The sequence below is a fragment of the Emydura macquarii genome, unplaced genomic scaffold (genome assembly GCF_026122565.2).
Source record: "Emydura macquarii macquarii isolate MOO-44397 ecotype Brisbane River unplaced genomic scaffold, CSIRO-AGI_Emac_v2 contig_3113, whole genome shotgun sequence".
In the NCBI taxonomy this organism is placed as follows: domain Eukaryota; kingdom Metazoa; phylum Chordata; order Testudines; family Chelidae; genus Emydura; species Emydura macquarii.
The window spans coordinates 5,804,050-5,823,296 of NW_027133250.1; the positions used below are offsets into that span (position 1 = coordinate 5,804,050).

General features: G+C 40.9%; 1 protein-coding gene across 3 annotated transcripts in view; it reads left to right on the forward strand.

Moving 5' to 3' along the window:
• Positions 1–1,417: 1,417 nt before the first annotated feature.
• Positions 1,418–19,247, forward strand: part of LOC137141684 (lethal(3)malignant brain tumor-like protein 3) — a 74,645-nt gene continuing 56,815 nt past the window's right edge. The window contains exons 1-2 of one of the 3 annotated variants that reach the window (XM_067530731.1): positions 1,418–1,447; positions 5,600–5,675. The gene's annotated coding sequence lies outside the window, so the exon portion shown is untranslated. Of the gene's footprint in view, positions 1,448–5,394; positions 5,676–16,948; positions 17,088–19,247 lie in introns of those variants that run through there. The other 2 variants (XM_067530730.1, XM_067530732.1) reach the window with 2 other exon arrangements.

The following is a 19,247-nucleotide window of genomic DNA, read 5'->3' on the forward strand; positions in this document are numbered from 1 at the left end:
AAAGTAAAATACTTTATATTAAAAATTGTCAAGGTTTAACAATCTCTGTCACAAAATCTGTCAGGGCTGAAAGTATCTATAAAAAATAGGATTCCCAAATCCTACACTTGGCAAATTAACATGTCCTAACAATTCTGTCTGCCCGTAAGGAGTAACTTACAGGACAAGGGCATACATGATCCTGTCAAATCCATGTATGATGTGTACAAACTAGGAGAGAGGAGGATGAATTCCTGGCTTTGTCCCTTGCAAATAAATCACTGCCTTGAGAGTAGGATTGATGCTTCCCTTTGCCAGTTCAGGTGGCCAGGAGAAGTCATCCTCTTTACAGAAAATTTCCTTGTGCATCTTTCTCCACTCTCCCGTGTGTTCCCCACTTCTCCCTCCCCTCCAGACTCCCAGATGCTCTGTTTCTCTATTCTGCGCTTCCTTTATCTATCTAGCTATCAAAGACACTTATCGAGACCCCATTACAGTAGTATCTGAGCACCTCACAACCTTTATCCTCAGGACACCCTTGTGAGTTAGGGAAGCATCATTAGTCCCATTGTAGAGATGGAGACCTGAGGCAGGGGAGAGGCTGAATGACTGGCCCAAGGTCACACAGAAAGACAATGGGCACAGCTGAGACTTGAACCTGGTTCTCCCAAATGCTAAGCGGGTGCCCAGACCATGGACCAGCCTTCCTCTCCCAGCACTCAGCCCCCGCACACGGCCCTCTTTTATAACCCCCGTCGGTCTCCCCCTTCTTCCACACCCACTCCCCTTACATTGCTCCCTAGTGGCCCCCTCTGTCCTGCCCCCAGACTTCCCATTCTTCAGCTCTCGTGCCCGGCTCTGTCTTGCTCCCCCTCACACTATTAGGTGCTCCCCTTCCCTCTGCCCTGTCCCCCTAGCTACAGCCCAGCATCTCGCTGCCTCTCCCCCCCAATCCCTCATATCCTTCCCCTTTCTATCCCCCCATCCCGTCCACATATCCTGCCCCTACTCCAACCCCCCCACGCCCTGTCCCTCTGAAACCCCCCCACATCCTGCCCCCTCACTCTGACCCCCAGTCTTCCCCTGGGGACCTGCTATCCTGGTCCCTGGATCTCCCTCACCCAGCCCCCTTACACTGCCCCCTACCCTGCCCCTTGGGACGCCCACCCTACCCTGCACTCTGACTGCCCCACATCCTGCCCCCTCTGTAACACCCCCCCATCCTGCCCCCTTGGGTCCCCCACATCCTGCCCCCTCACTCTGACCCCCATCCTGCCCCCTTGGTCCCCCCACATCCTGCCCCCTCACTGACCCCCCCCCTCGCTGTGCCCCCATCTCCTCCCCGCTCTCCCCGCCCCAGCCCGACTCGGAGCAGCGGCCGCGCATGCGCCTTGGCTGCTCCCCCCTCCCCGGCCGGGCCACTCCAATAACAAACTTGTCCTGGCTGGAGTTAGCGAGGAGGGGGGCGGTGAGTGGGGGCGCCGTGCGGGGGGGAGGGGTCCCCCCGGGGCAGCTCTGAGCCTTAGCCTGCCCCATTCCCCTCCGGCCCGGGGGGGGGGGGGAGTCCCTGCCCCATACCGCCCTGCTCCCCGTGTGTGTGTGAGGGGGCTGCCCCTCTCCCCCCGGGGGGGCCGCCCTACGTCCCCTTCTCTGGGGCAGTGTGGGGGGGGGCTGCCCCTCTCCCCCCAAGTTGGGGACATGGGGCTTCCCTATATCCCCCCCCCCCCCGAACTCAGAAAGTTCCTGGTCTTTCCCCTCCCCCCATGAGGGTGTGGGGGGGGGGGTCCCAGGGAGGCTGGGGGGCTGCCCACTGCCTTGTTCCCTTGCCCTGCCTGGGTATGGGGGGAACCTCCCCATAGAGGACTGTAGGGGGGGCCCTGTGTACCTCTCCACAGGTTGTGGGGTGCAGGGTTTGGGGGTTCGCAGCGCAGAGGACTGGCTGGGGGTGTGGGGCTCGCTGGGCAGAGACTGACGTTTGCAGCCCGCTCTGTGGGGAGGGGTACAGGGAGTAGCCAGGGGGTGCATGGGGAATATCCTCGGGCTGGGTGATGAGGGACGTCTCCCTCCTGTATGTAACATGTCTGTTTCCTTATCCCACCCCCTGCCAGGCTGGGTGCTGAGGTGGGATCAGGAGGGGTGCCCGCTCTGCCCATGCCTCCCCAGCATGCTGTAACAGTCCTGCCACTCCAGCCCCAACGCTGTGCCTCGGTTCCCCGCCCTCTCCATTCACTCTGTCCGTACCCTCACTTGATGTCTGACTTACAGAGGACCCTGTGCACCAGATACTGTGGGATCCAGTGAGCAGATCCCATTTCTGACCCACACATTTTTTCATGGAGAATATCCTGTTGCTGACTGATGTAGAGAGAGGGACTGATATACCACAGTGTCAGGGATCTTCTGATTGGAGTCCCCCTTGTACACCAGGGGAAAGTCTTCTAATCCAGTGTTTCTCAAGGATCGCAGCAGTCCCTGAGACCTCCCTGACACCCTTCATTTGACCCTGTGACCCCCACGTCCATTCCTGTTGTTTCATTAGTTGTCCCCCTGAAATCGGTTGCATCTCAGGTCCAGTGACTCCTCCCCTTAGGCTGGGGAAGGGGCCTTTAGCGTGTGCCCGCCCACTTCCCGGAACACAAATAGACAATTTGACACAATTTAGGAAGGCAGCAAGCTGGTCCCTGGCATCATAAAGGTTGAGAAACACTGATTCATCTCTCTGACTGAGCTAGAAGTGGTGTGTGTGAGCTTGAAAATTCACTTTGATGTTATTTTAACACTGCCAATTGGATAGTTGAAATTATGTTTTAAGATATAGTGAAACATTTACTATATAATCTGGATTTTTTAATACTCCTTAAATCCCTAGACAGGAACAAGGCATACAGAAAAGTGGAACCTAGTTATTCTACTGGCTGCATTGTTGCTAGCAAGGCTCATTATTAATATTATTTATTTTGAGGCTTTAGTTGTTATTGCTATTGTTGTCACAAACATTATATTTTTTTAAGATTATTTAGTCTGTACAGAAGCCAGCATGTAAAACAATCTAAAACAAACTTTACAGAGTCAGATAATAACAGACAGAGATTTTAGAGATTTAGGTAAAACAGAAAAGAATTTTCACTTGAGATGGAGATTTGATATGTAGGAGAAATGTCATAAGGCTTTTCTAGAAGCAGAAGCTGCAGAGGAAAATTTTGTTGAACCAGCAATATTAAAATTTTATGAAAGGAAACGATGCTAGTGCCAGTTGAGTGGAGGGATATCTTTAATACTTCAGAAATATTGATTATAGGTCTTGATGAGGATCATTATGATATAGGGATAAGTATTAATACAGGCCAATTGTAGTGATGTTTGATACTGGGAGGAATGGGAACAGATTTTTAATCTGAAAATGTTTAGTGTAATTTATTCAACCACCAGCCAAAAATCTTGAATGTTGGTGTGTAGTTAGGCTTAAGGGATAAAGAACTCTGAGCTTTTGAGCTGAATCTCTTCCGCTACCAGCTTCTTGAGTGTCTTAATATGTAGTAAGACAGAAGTATAAAGGGGGACAAAACTGGTGCCTGTTACTGCAAACGCTTACTACAATGCCTAATATTTACCACTGTGAATTGTCTCATTAATAGGCATTTGTGTCCACTGTAACAATGATAACTGTGAGCCCAATTTTGACATAACATGGTCTGTATCTTTCTCTGCCCAAGTATTCGTTAAAATTGAATACTTTTGGAATAAGATATAATTCAGCATGAGTATCGGTGTCAGAACTGAGCTCTATGTTTAGAGTTCCTTAATAGATCTCCAATTTAAATATCTGACAGACTGTGCAAATTGTTTCCCATTTGTCTTGGTCAGAATGAATTTATCGTGCTTTCTTACATTATTTTTTATTGCCATAATAAGTAAGTGGCAACGTTCATTTTAATGTAGTGAGTGTAACAAACAGAGGTGTGCTTTTCAATCAATTACTGTCTCTACCAAACTTATCATGACCTAAGGCTGTATCTTACTGGCCTCAAGCATGCTATTTAACAGGCTATACTAATACGTAAACTGAAACACATTTTTTGGTTTACTTCTTGAGGAGATAGTAGGTACTGTTAGTCTGTAGGCAGATTATTGCAATAGACATTTTGTATCAAGAGTCTAGATTTTCAATTTAAATATCTAATCCTTGCTACATTTTTTTGTTGTTAAACCCACAGCAAAAGGTTAGGCCCCCCATTGTCTCCCTTGTGTCCCACAACAGAGCTTTTCATCTGAACATCCTGAGGCTTGATGAGGTGTTGATTTTTGTGGAATGATTTAGGGCCAAATTCTGAGCAGTAAAGCAGAGCCCATATAAACAGAGTGCAGGATTGAGGGATGGAATCTGCTTGTCCCTGGTGTGTGTGTGTGTGTGTATGCAGACACAGATTTGGGAGGAGGAGGTCCTGCAACCTTCTGCACATCCCCTTGTAAGGATTGTGTTTAGACCGGGGATCTGCAATAAATGCAGATTCACTCAACACACCTAAATCTCCACCTTCACCACCAAGTTCCAGTGCAAATTGTTCTGAGGCATGCAGAATCTGTGGAATCATCCTGTGTGATTTTGTCTTTGACTGCCCCACCCGCAACCTCCACCAGCACGTTGTGGATATGCAGGGTTCTCTCTGCTTTTGGGGATTTGTAAACCTAAAAATGGGGTACAAGGTGTGCCCAAAATAACACGGGAGATTTTGAAGTCAGGTCAAAGAAAAAAAAACCTTAATTATTTTAAATCTTCATAATTCTGCTGTTGAATAATGAGAGATGAGCCAGGACTGAAAGATCTGATTATGTTGGAAAGAAACTTTTGGGGATAATAGACTTGCATATGGTTTTCAGCATTCCGATATAGTTATTTAAATATTTTTGAAGGTAGATTGATAGAATTTAATGTTATTTTACTAACTGTGCTCTGTATCTGACGTATCTGTGCAAACAAGCTTTTCTTTTCTCTTGTGTTGTTGAAGGATGTTAGGGTGATTTTTGATGGAGAGATTGGAATATCCCAAGACCCACATATTGGATAATTTTTTAACCTATTTAAAATATTTTGCTATTTCTTCTATTAAAAAGTAAGGGGATGGGAAATAGCAACTGTAATATATACATGCATGAAGTATTTACAAATCAGAGTAAGGTGTGTTGTTATGAAGGGAGGTTGAGGATTTTCGCTTAAAGTTAAAATCCCTGTGTTTCACAGTTTAATGTAGTTAGTTTCTAAATTGAACACAATTATTTCTCTGGGGACAGTTGAACTTTTCAGCTCATTTACAAATAAAATACTTTCTTTCCTAGAATAATTATTTTCAAATAATTAAGGGGTTTTTTAAAAGGTTTTTTAAGCAAGAAGTGAGGACTTTGTCAATAGCTGAGGTGATGTCTTAAGTGATGTCTGCTGACATCAGAGGTAATTCAACCAGTCACCCTTCTTTTCCAGTTAATTGGCATGTTGCAGTTCTCTTGGTTGAAGTGAGGGAGTGGAGGGGGAGGACTGTACCCATGTATTAAGAGTTCTCATTGGTAGATTACTTGATCAGCCTTACACATACAGTTGACCCTAACTGTCACCTCTTTTTAAAAGGTGTGTGTCGTGTGCCTGAGCTTGATTCCTGCAGTAGGATTTGTGGAGAACAGTTGGAGAACAAGAGTTTTGGAAGGTGGGTGACCCTCTTTTCAATGGAAAAAAGAGGGATGTATTGTGTCTTTCTAAACTTATACTGTGTCTGGCTTTCAAAGATGGTATGACAACCACCTCCATAGCCCTGTTCTCTGTCCCTGCCGCCTCACATTTCCATTTGCACCTCCATGCCTCCATAGACAGTTGCTTTTACTCCTTTCTGGTGTTGGTGGGAGCTGACGAGGGAGTGGGAGGAAAGAAGATGTGGGGGCTTCTGATATGTACTTTTAGCCTTAACTCCAACATAACTTTTTTGTTTTTAATCTGAGAATAATAAAGGAGAACAGGTACACTTCACAGATTAAAAACTAATCCTGTCAAACCAGAAACACAGACCAAATCCCATCAAACTGCATTTCCTTATCTTTCAAACAGCAGGAGGCCTTCTCTGAATTTGCCAGCATATTCATTTCATTGTATCACTCAGTTATATTTAAATGAGGTGAAGACTTCCATTTTTTCAGTATGTTGCCTTTGGCTATGAGAGAGGCTGTCAATAAGAACAGCTTCTACAGTTCCTGGAAAGGGTGTGATGCCACTGACCTTACTTAGTCAAAACTCCCATTGAGTAGAGATGGCAGATTCAGGGACAGAATGTTATTCAAATCTTTAATACAAAAGTCCTTGGACTGTTTGGGATATCACGGATTAATACCTTTTGAAGTCTGAAGCTCTTAAAATACTAAAACTATTGGACACAACCACAGGAGTTTTTCAAGTTCCCAGTTACAATTCATGTTTGATTTTTGTTTTATAAATTGTGCTTGGTAAGAGATCCAGAAAGCATTGGTACTTGGTGTATTAAGTTGGGCTTTATCTCTTTAGGCAGAAAAGTAAGTTGTATTGTATAATACAATCATTCAGATCTGAATATTTTAAGCTTACAAACTTAAAATAACATTAGTAACATTAGTTTTGCAGGGTTGGAAACTGGGTATAGGGGATGCATTTACACATTTAATCAATAGTATTCTGTTGTTATACAATGTCCTGATCTAGCAAAACTTTTAGGTATGTGAGAAGTCCTTTAGAAGTCAATAGGACTATTCACATTCCTAAAGCGGTTTATGTGTTTAAATGATTTGCTGGATCCGGGCCTTGAATAATAATATATTATCGATTAAATGTGCAGCTCTCAAATTGCAAAACTAATATTATGTCTTTATTTTTTAAACGTCTAATGGATGAAGGGGGGTGGCAAGTACTGTGTGTGTAATATATAATAATTTTCATATTCTCTGAAAAAATGCTTTCCCAGCTTTTTACTTATTTTAATCAGTAAAGTGAAGTGATCAGCCAAGGAGCAGATGCATTCTGTAGGAAGATGCCATTTTTGTTGCAACTTTTTCCTGATATAGTAACACTTGAGCTTTTGCAGCTTTCTAGTACATTGAATACGGAGAAGATATTTTGATGTTATATTGTTTTTGCTATGTAGGGCTAGTCCCCTAGAGTTTGGAACTTTGTTATGCCACCACCTGTACTGGATTTTACTTTAATTTCTTCAGATTTTAGTATTGTTGAGCAAAATCAAGACAGTTTTACTATATTCTATCATCAACCAGTTTAGAAAATAGCTATCAGGGTTTTTTTTAATTGAATTTTGCAATTTTTATTGAGCTACTAGTAGATAGAATATGGATGCTCAGAATAATTTTGTTTATTGACTTCAAAGTCAGGTGAATTTTAATCACCAGCCTACATATGTGTACATATTAAAATGTTTGTATCGGTTTATGCTTATTTTGGCCAGTTCTGTAAACACTTGTATATTTTTAAGGTTTTTGTACATATTTGACATGAAGGTGAATTATTCTAGCCTTGAAAAGAGCAATTATTAATGTCCGCTTGGTGTACATTAAAAAACAATTCTTCCAAAACTGAAGAGTGAGTAGCTGTATTATTTTCCTTAAACTGACCCTGTAGGTGATCAATCAAATATGTGCATTCTGACCTCTTTTTGCTCACATTACCAAAAGGATATTTGAGGTGAAATGTTCAGAGAAAACATAATTTAACAAAGTGGCTTAATACAGGAAAAAACAATGCAAAGCTTTACAATTCCCTTAACCTTTCTATTTGGGAACCCATATCCAGAGATTGTCTTAAACTTCAGCAGAAATTTTTAAGGACAACAAAATACTATAGAGAATGGCATTTGCCTGTAATAGGAAGGAATTATTTTCCACTATTCACTTCTGTACATGTAATGGAAGTATTTAATTGTGACATTCCTGGTTTGTGTCTCAGTTGAGCTTGAACACATTGCTTTACATTTTAGTTTTCCTTTGGAAGAACCATTATGATGTTTTTTCAGAATTGTGACTCTTTTAATGACTTCACCAGATTGACGTAATTCAGAACCCAAAATTTTATTGCTTACCTTCAAGTCATTAGGTCTTGAATGAAATTTGCCAGTTTAAACCTTGATGGGTGGATTTCTTTCAAGACCTAATGACCTGAAGGTAAGCAATAACATTGAATGTTTTGAGGTGTCTGTCTTGTCAGTTCCACGTTGCATTGGCTGAAACTCATAAAAGTGTGTACTTCTTTTGTGTACAAGTGGCCCCTTTTGTGGCTTTTGCAGTGGAAGGGCTGGGACTGGATGAGTCAAAGACCCTGAATTCCCTACTTCCCCTATATGTGACCTTTTCAGGCATATTGGTCGGGCAAGCTTGTAGTGCCACTGCTTGTACTGTACTTGTTCCTTGGATGGATAGAGGGGGACTGTCAGTGAGCATAAAAAACATCAAAATAGGGGATTAAGGAGGAGGAAAGAGCCTCAGCAGGGTAACATTTTAATGAAAGCCACAAAAACAAGTTAATGCATTGTGTGTTGCTGCTGGTCACTTACAGTAATTGAACACAAACTGTTAACTTTGTGGACACACAAGAATGTTTTGTACTTTCTTCTGCTTCCCTCCTACTCTTCTGGGAATAGACTGAAATATTTTTTCCAGCATAGCACTGTATGCCTCATTGAGTTTCTGTCACGAAAAAAGGCAGGAAAAAGACTGCTTTCTAGTTAACTTCAACACATTACACAAATGTGAAGAGAAGGGTAGTAAAGCAGGTATGATCGCGCACGGAAGGAAACTTAACTGGAGGAGACTTGAAGAACTGAGTGAAAAAACAGAATGGAAAACCTGTGAATTGGGTGGAAAACATGTGAAATGGAGCATTAAAACACTGACCTTTGGAATTGCATTTGCTGCACCTGACTTGATGAATGTTTTTTTCACTACGTTTTCTACTTAAACTTTGCTGCAATGTACAATGGCTGGTCGTTGGAGGATGGGGGTGTGTTTGAGAGAGGGAGAGAGATTCTTAAGCTACATAAATGATGGTCTAGTAATAGTGTTATATCGGAGCTTTGGTTCTGTCAGCTGGCATATGTGCATATTTGACCAGTGGCTTTTATGAGATAGAAGTACTGATGATTACAGTGCTAGTCTGGATTTACTGTGATAGTAAAGATTGGGTTTAGAAGTGTACCCATACCAGGGTGGATTGATTTAAATCAAGGCAAAATCATGATTTAAATCACCAAGAGAAAATCATTGATTTAAATCAAGTTTCCCACTGATACTTCACATATTTCTTAAACAATGGCGCAAATCTGATCACTAAAACATGTTAATTTACAACTCAATACAGCATTTTACAACATCTAGGGGGGTATACTTTGTGTAATTTTTTAGATAACTTGATTGATTAGGAAATAGTGCATAATACTCATTACCTGTGTCAAGCTGCAGATGCAGCAGCAGTACATTAGGAATGGTAAGAACTAAATCTCACACACAAACACAATAGCACTTATATTTTATTAAACTTAATCTTAAATGTTACATAAATGTTTCACATTTGCAATTGCAGCCGTCTCCTGAGTTGTCGGCTGGCAGCTGTCCTTTAACAGACAAGTCATCACAACACGAAACATACACTGTCCTTAAAACTTCTACAGCTAGCTCTCATCTTCCCCACTCCCACTGACATTTTTATTCATAGACTGAAACAGAAATACAAGTTTTCCTGCTCTTTCAACACCCAGTTGATTTTTTTTAGCTTTGAGTGAATAATACCAAACGATGAGAATATTCTCCCTGTGCCTGCAGAGGAACCTATTTCTGTGAAAAGTTGGCTTAGCAACTGAAGGAACTCTGTTTCAAGTTGCCTACCTATGGATTTCCACCAATTCAGGGAAGTGACTTTGTTCAAAACATCATCAGTAAATCTGTGCTGTTTAAATGGTTCTGCTCCAGCCCTGAAATTTATTATGACTGGCATAACTGAAGAGTGATTTTGAGATGCCCATTCCCTGGCAGCATCATTTTCTTGAGAATTTAGGCATCTACCTTTATATCTGGGGTTGAGAATGTTTGCAAGAAAATGAGGTGGAGTTAGTGCTTGATCCATTTGCTTCTTTATTGCCTGCAGTTTAACTTTCTGGTGAGATTTCTTTCTTCAATGTCTCTTCAAGTGCCTTCCAAATTTTGACAGCATCAGCAATGCAGGAACAATTTCTCTGAAGTTTGTTTATGGCTATGGATATAGGCTTCAGTATACTGAGCATATCCTCTACGTTCCTCTTTAATCCAATGTTAGATACGTTGGATGAGATACTTCCATCTATTTTATCAAGGTTTTCTTCACAAAGTTTTATGAGAGTAGGCCAGTTCTTAATAAATAGTTTAAAACCATCAACCACAGAATTCCATTGAACATCTAGAGGGAGAATTAGTTTGGATCTTCCTGCTCTCTTCAGTGAAGCTGAAGCAAAATGGTTGTCACGGAAGTATTTTGTGACTTCAACAACATTTTCTTTTATTCCTGGAGAAGACGAACTTAAGTCTTTGGCTAAAAGATGCATTAAATGGGCACTGCAGCCATCTGTTATTAAGAAGCATCCTTCCATTTCTTCTTCTAAGCATCTTCTCATCTTTGCCATGTTAGCAGCATTGTCTGTGACAAAACTGCGCACGTGACAGCTGAATTTTTGTTCACGGTTTATTGCAGCTTTCACTGCCACTTCTTTTAAATGTTCTGTTGTGTGGGCATTTCCCAATGTATCTATTGTTTCTGAAAGATATGCAACTCCATCTTCTGTGGTCATACAGGCACATATTACTGGATCGTTGTGTGCATTGCTCCATCCATCAAGGCTTAAATTGGCAAATTTCCCCTCAGTATTTCTTGCACACTGTTCAAGTATCTTCTCATACACTGTATCTAGCAACCTTCCACCAATGTCTGCTCTACCAGGTGGAGTGTACACAGCCTGATCATAAGGATTCAACTATGTCAATGAAGTGTTGATTGTTAACAATGCAAAAAGAAGAATTTGTGGCATAAATGAACCGAGCAGTCTTTTAATCTATGGTGTCTTGTTGGTATTTGCTTGTCCTTACTACAACCCATCCATGGTGGTGGTTTTACTGGATGATTGAAATCTTTTGCTTGCTACTGATACTTTGTCTGAAATATGTTTAGTTGCAGCACTGCTGCTAAAAGTACCAACGGATGACTCTGAAGTTGTTGCAGATAGTCACAGTCAAAGCCTCTTATGCTTAAATGGAATCCTAAAACAAAATTCAAAAATGATTTTGAATAGTTCTTCTCAGTTCTTCTCATTCTATTATTCAGTTAGTCATTTACATTTTTTTCAGTATGCATGCATATCCGATTCCAAATGACCAAAAAGCTAAGACTGACTGCACTCAGAGTGCACTTAATTTTGGAGTAAGCCCCACTGGCACTTCTGTTTTTTGTGAAAACAAGTATAGAATGGGGTTCACCTGGGAGAGCTGAGTTATGCTGAAGTAAAATAGGGAATAGATTTATGACATCACTGTTATGGTCTGTGGCCATGATGTTCCAAAATAAGGGGCATGTGTTATGTAATATAAAATAAAAAAATGACACCCAGTGGCAACTGGCAACTCTAGATTTCTCTTCCTGCAGCTTTCTGTACTGTATACTTGGGTGATAGATTCTAAACCTAGTTAACTAATTAAACAAGCCATAAGGATTAGCTAAGCTAAACTCTTTTTTCTAGTAACATCCAACATAGCAAACAGCTTGGGAATTTACTTGTTAATTCACACCTATACTAAAAGGCATAGAGAGAGTCTTGAAGAATGATGCATTGCAAAGTGAATTATTTAAGTTACTAACCAGTTGATCCACATTGTTCTTCAGATATATCCACATCGTCATCCACATCATTTTCTCCCAATAAGCAGTTTTCATTATGATGTTTCATTCTTGCAACTAAGCCCTGCATCTCCTTGCATTGCTTATATTTGACACGTTTTCCTTTTTACCCAAGGAAGGAATTTCTTCAAAATATTCCCGAATACAGGAAGCTGTGTGTGTACTGAATAATGTCTTCTCTTTTTCTTTCCAGTCCACTCCACTGTTCCTTTCTACCCTGCCTCCGTCCTTTGTCTCTCTGTCTTTAAGACAGGGTTTTAACTAACTCCTCTGCCTTGCTTGGCCCAGCTCCACCACCACATAAGCACAGAACAACAACAATCCTATCCAGCCTGTGTCTTTCTTTGCACAAGTGACTTTAGTCTGCTGAGAAACAGAAACTGAAACAGAAACTGAAAGCCCAGAACTTTCAAGAAGAAAGAGCTGGTAGTTAGTCTGGACAGACAGAAGCCATTAATTCATTTGTATGAGACTAAGTATAGGTTTAGCATGTTTTGATGAGATTTAATTGTAACTGTTATTTTTTAAACGAGAGAGAAATTTAGTATTTTATTGATGAAATAAAAAAAAAATCTGATTTTTTTTAATCATTGATTTTTATCCACCCTGACCCATATAGTACTGCTGCCTGACTTTATACATTGATAAGGGCTGGATAGCCTCTAGTACTATTGTATCTATCTCCCAATATCATGATATCAGAGTACCACGCAAATGAATGAATTTATCCTCTCAGCACTTTTAGGAGGTAAGCATTTTACAAATGAACAACTGAAACACAGAGAAGTAAAGTGGCTTACCCATCGGGAGACTAGCAGAGCTGGGAAAAGGCCTGGATCTCCTGAGTCCCAGCACAGTATGTGAACCAAAAGGGCATCCTCTCTTTCCTATACCATCCTTCTCTAGTCTTTGACTAATAGCATTTTGGTTGCTTTTGTAGTCACAGCTGAACTCTTCCCTCTTTCCTACTGGTGAGCTGGCTTTTGTGGTGAGAAGACTAGTTTTTAGGCAAAAAGGAGATGTATAATTCCAGTCATTCTGATTTCCTGCTGTTTTGAGGTGGTTTTCTTGACTCCAAGTATTTTTCAGTTGGGATTCTGTCTCCCCTTGTGTAAAGGCATAGCCCAGGGGTGGCCAAACGGTGGCTCACAAGCCGCATATGGCTCTTTTACAGTTAAAATGCGGGTCATTCAGTCCCCCTCCCCCCCAATTCTCCACCTACCAGACTGGGGGGTGGGAAGCTTGGGGCGGAGTGGTGGGGTTAGGGGCTTCTGCCCCATGGGGTGCATCTGCTGGGACTTCAGCAGGAGCAGGGCAGACGAGCTGAGCCAGCAGGCATCTCTCACAGGGCAGAAACCTCAATACCTCCCTCCCTGTGGGGCTGAAGTCCCAAGCCCTACCACCCCACCGCAGGGCAGAAGCCCCAAGCTCTGGAAAACGTGCCCTAGGTCTCAAACTTCTGAAGATTGTCATATGCGGCTCAGGCAGTTAGTAAGTTTGGCCACCCCTGGCATAGCCAGAAGGGCTGAGAACTAGAAATTGTTGTTACTTGATTTTTAAATGTCTTTGGGCTTAATTCCTTGGTGTGTTGCTCCAGTTTTACACTGCTGTAGCTACATTGAACTCCCTATGTAGTAGGGATTCAGGCTGATTGCATGTGAAGTAGAAATCTTGTTGAAAGCAGATCCTTTCCCTGGAAGTCTAATAATATTTAGATCTTTCATAATGGTTTATATTTTCAAACATAACTAACTCTAACACCTTTGCCAGAGATGTCTGTATTTGTTGTCCTCACTTTACAAATAAGGTGAGTCAGATGTTAATGGTCAAATTTTCCAATGTGGGTGCGTAAAGTTAGTCACCTAACTCCAGATTTAGACACCTAAATAAAAGATGACTGATTTTCATGGGTGATAAGCACTCACAACTGCTATTACTGAAGACAATGGAACTGTGGATGCTCAGTGCCTCTGAAGATCCAAGCTGTCTGTCCTAAGTGATTTGCCCAAGGCCACAAGGTGATTTGGTGGCAGAGATAAGATTAGAACTGTGACATTCCTGGTTCCCACTTTCTGTGCACCTACTCACTGCCTTTGAAAGGCAAAGTGCAAAGACTGGGACTGTGATGTATTCATTGTAGATTATTATCTTTCCCAGGATGCTTGCATCATTTATGAAACAGAATTTGCTGTTTAAAGCTGAACTTTCCATTCTAGTTTTGCCATATATTAAATTGCAGTTACGGACATTCAGTCTTCTGGCACAGTAATATTTTCTGGGTCTTTTTGAAAGTTAAAAACAAAACTATCACATACTAGTGCAAAAGGGGAAAGTTCTTGCATGACTAAAGCTTTTTCTAATTTTTCAAGCTGGTTTCTGTCTCTTAATTACACATTTTGTTTCCTTTTGGGGGGGCTATCTTGTTTTATTGTAATGCAGATTATACTGATAGTGAATTATAAAAGGAGCATTATAAGAAAAATAATTTCTTTATTATAATATTTTTCTAATTTTTTGAATTAGGTTTATAAAATATAGAGATGAAAAGGCCTATTTTAGTTAGTCCTGCTCTGGCCAGTACGGGATTATTCCAGACATTGTGTTTTCTAATGCTTTGCTTGGTCTGGTTTTAAATAGCTCATGTAGCTTAAACTAACTTCTTCCAAGCTGTCTGAGTGACCTCAATGCCCCCCGCTCTAGTGAGAATCCTGCAAATGTTCTTACTGATCTGGGACCCAATCCTGCTCAGTTCCCAGTGCTTTCTGCCAACTCCCCCACATCCCATTGAGTGCAGTGGGAGTTGAGAGCGCTCCACACCTTGCAGCATTAGGCCTTTTGGGTGTGTGCTGGGGAATAGTGCTGGGCATTACCTATTGCTTCTTATATCCAAAGTTCTGTACAAATGTTAGTTAATCCTCCAATGAGGTAGGTCAGTATTATTAACCCTCATTTTACACTAGTTTAAACCTGCAAAAGACCTGGGCCCCATGCTGCAGAGGAAGGCAAAAAATCCCCAGGGTCTCCATCATTCTCTTCCTGATCCCAAATACGGTGATCAGTTAGACCCTGAGATGTGGACAAGGCCCACCAACCAGAAACCTGGGGAAGAAATCTCTGTAGTAACTCAGAGCCCTCTTTATCTAGTATACCATTTCTGGCCATTGGGGATTTTTGCTACTGGTAGTCGCCAATGGGCAGCATGCCACTGTAGGCAGTCCCATCATACCAACCTCTTCATAAACTTACCAAGCTCAGTCTTGAAGCCAGTTAGGTTTTTTGCCCCCATTGCTCCCCATGGAAGGCTGCTCCAGAACTTCACTCCCCTGATGGTTAGAAACCTTTGCCTAATTTCAAGCCTAAACATGTTGATGGCCAGTTTATATCCATATGTTCTTGTGTCCACATTAGTGCTTAACTTAAATAACTTCTCTCCCTCCCTGGTATTTATCCCTCTGATGTATTTATAGAGAGCAATCATATCTCCCTCAGCCTTCTTTTGGTTAGCCAAACAAGCCAAGCTCTTTGAGTCTTCTCTCTTAAGGTATGTTTTCCATTCCTCGGATCATCCTCATAGCCATTCTCTGCACATGTTCGAGTTTGAATTCATCTTCCTTAAACATGGGAGACCAGAATTGCAGTGGGAGTTGAAATTGTTGAGCACCTTCAAGAATTGGGCCATAAATATAGCTAACTGATTCCCATTTTCATCAGCGTGACTCATCATGATCAAAGTATACGGTGCTAGTATCTCTGCCAGTCTCTCGGGGTGCAATAGCAATTGTCTTAGTTTGATTTTTAAATTAAAAAACCTAGAGAAAATAAACCCTCCCCATGTGAAATAATCAGGTTGCGGTGCCTACTAGTTGACATCAGCAGTGGACTTAGTTTTATTCAGAGGTGGTTGGAAGTACTGTTTGCAAATATATCCAACAAATGAGTTAATCAAGTTAAACATACAACACTCCCTAAGCTGCTTGAATTGGAGATTCATGATTGCTTGGACAGGGAGACTTGTCCTATCTCAGAGGTGAGCTTTTGCCCTCCGGTGAAATGAAGTTCTGCCTTGGAACATGTTGATGATCTGATGTGTAAGAGACTTCGAGATCAAATGGTGGTATGATTTCCCTACAGCAGATCAGGCCTGTTTCTGTAGGACAAGGATTAAATTGAATTTGTCTATGGTATGCTCTGTTTTTATTAAGTAACATAGGTTACGTGGTCAGATAGAAAAAATAATAAAACTTCCAGTTCAAGAAAGAAAAGTGAATCTCCTTTTTTTAGCAACCAGTTTTTTCAGTATTCATATTATTGATGATATATATTCAAGGCAATGAAGTACAATTTATTGATGATTGTTGTATGTAAAATGCTATATTATTATTATTACTATTTATTATTGCTGTCATCAGATACTTCGTCCACAAAGCAACACAGCTTTTAGTTCATTCTCCTGGTAGAGACTTTTGCTTAACTTTTATGTGGCAGCAAAGCAGCTCCTAAGTGTAAGTACTGTAGGAGGTGAGTACCAATAACAGTGCAATCTGCCAGCACTGCTGAGGTAATATTGCTCTTAAAATTGTTTAACGCACCCCAGTGCCACAGCAATGTGGGGGGATGTGCACGTGAGTGTGTGTATTGACATAGGCCCAAATCCTAGTTCCATTTAAAATCAATGGCAAGGCTCTCATGGACTTAAAATAGATCAGGATTTTGTCTATAAAGTGTAAAATGGACAATAATTGTGCAAACCCAACTGAGTGTCACAGCTTTCTTTTTTGTCAGCTTGTCCTGAAACTGCATATTTGTTTCACAGCCTCTAACTATTTTTTTTAAAAAAGAAGTGCTTAGGCAATTTGCAAATTGACATTTTTTCCATCTTTTGAAAGCCATTAACTATATGAAGCATAAGAAGTGTCATTTTTTAAATCCTTCATGAAATGCAAGCAACAGGCCTGTTGATTCTGTGCTTCTCTTTTGTTTGTTTTCAACCCCTAGTTTTCTTTCTTAAAAATTAAAAAAAAAAAAAAAACCCAAACAAACCCAAAGAGTAAGCTGAAAGATGGAACAGAATGTCACGGAGAGAAAACCCGCCATCACCCCGACTGCAGACTTCGATGTAATGGGTGCCTTAGACTGGAAAGATGGCATTGCTACCTTGCCAGGTAGCAACATACAAGTAAGAAACCAAAGAACAGGGTAAACAAATGACTGTGCCTTTAGTAATGCCCTCAAGTTAGCACATGTTCTTTTGTTTGGTTAGAAAAAAAGACTTGCTTTAAAATGATTATCCCCTGTCAGCTGCTGCTGTGACAAAACAAACAGATTTGGAGTCACCAAACAAGTAGTGAATTCCTAATGAGATTTCTGGAAGCTTGTTGATTTTTTTTTCCCTCTTAACTCTTGTTCAGTTAATTTAGAGTTTCTAAATATACCTACAAGGAGGTATTTAAGAGCCTTCTTTCATTGCTGCTCAGAAATTTAAGGCCTGAGCTAGACAATTCTCACCTTATTCAGGCAAGAAATCCTGTTAAAGTCAGCCCATAATGAGCAAAGACTATTCTCAGGACTGAAAATTTGTTGTTCTTGTGTGTCAGTGATTATTTTCTTAGCTGTTGACTATTTTCTAAACCTTTCTTATTGATAGCGGTTCTAATGTAACTTACGTAAATCACAGTTGAGATTTTAGAGGCGGTTGCTCATAAATATGGTAGACAGAAAATGACCCCATCAGTTGATTGTGTTTTCTAAGTTGCCTTGCAGACTTATTTCAGTTGCAGTTTTAAAATATTCAGGCCACATTTTCACTGATTTTTTTTTTTTTTTTTTTTTTTTTGATGCCTAACTTGACACCGTGACCCTGATTTTTTTTAAAAAAGATGTTGAACATTTATAACTCCAACTGAAGTAAATTGGAGCTGTGGGTACTCAGAACCTCTGAAAATCAGGCTTGACACATCTCAAATTAGGCATCCAAAATCAGTGACCACACTGAAAGACATTGGTCTTTATGTTTCACTTTCCCCCCCTCCCTTTTTATTTGAAAAATCTGCAGCTCAGTCATTCAAAGCTCACTTCAGTCTATGAAGCAAATTCTTCTGTGCTATACCTCCACAGAAGTCAGAAAAGTAAATGCATGGATGATCCTATATGTCTGAAGTATTTTGACCAATATATAGACCTGAAATCAATGGGAGCTATATGCTGACATAAAACCTGAAGAGCACAGAATCAAGTTCATGGAGTTCCTAGGAGTCCTGGGGATTTGTCCAAATTGCAGTTTGGATAATTACTTTCTAATGCCTAACTTCTTCCCTGTACTTTCATTTGAAGTCCTTATTCTTCACTTCCTAAAAGAAAAACTCTTGTGAAACATTGCTGGGTTCTCTATTTAAGAGTTATATTTCTCCCCAGTGATGGCTGTATTTAACTGAATCTGGAATAACAGTGTAGTGTCTACAAAGCGTGATGAGACTTATTCAGAACCATATAAATGCAAGATTATGAAATATAAAGATTAGGCCTCGAGTACCACAGTGACTGAGTGTGGTACAAATATCCAAGTTGTTTGTTATTAATTAACCTTGCAGGTGTGCATCTCAGTATTATGATGCAAAATAACTGGGTTTTTTTTTTTTTGTTTTCACTGTCCAATTCCCTTTTATTTTTTGCCTCTTTTTCCCCCCTCCCTTGTATATGTCAGAATTTTTGCATTTGAAGGGGAAAACAGCACAATTAAGTTTTTTGTAATTTCTACTTTTTGTCTCTTATCAAGGACAATTTGTATAAAATTGTCATGTGAATTTAGTGTTAGTAAATATGCTGTATTGGCAGCCCTGCAGATTGAAATCGTCACTTTCACTAGAGAACAGGTACAGTGCACACAGTAGCAGAATGAGCCTTTCTATACACTAATGTACCTTGTCCGGGATCCAAAGGAACCACCTTTAGGAGTGAGAGTGGAGCTCAACTCCATGGGCTCATTCAGTCTTCAGAGACTTCCAGCAAAGATGCCAGTTGTTGTTGTGGTTTTTCTGATATGAGTGCTTGTCCGCTGGAAACTCATGTGCTGTCAGGTAAGCCATCAGATGGTAACAACCTTCTGTCAGTACTGATTTGGGCTGGATTCGAGTTGATGATTTTATATGTAAAAGGTTCTTATATCTTATCATCTTCAAAAATCTGGTCCTTTAATATCCATCCTCCCTTCAGTAGTTAGCTCTGTTGCTTAGTGGCATATCAGTCTCTGGTGAGGCTCCACGTTGTGACCTTTTGTTCTCAGTACGGATCTGTTACTATTATATGCATTTCTGAGGAACCCTCAACTTGTAATACGTGT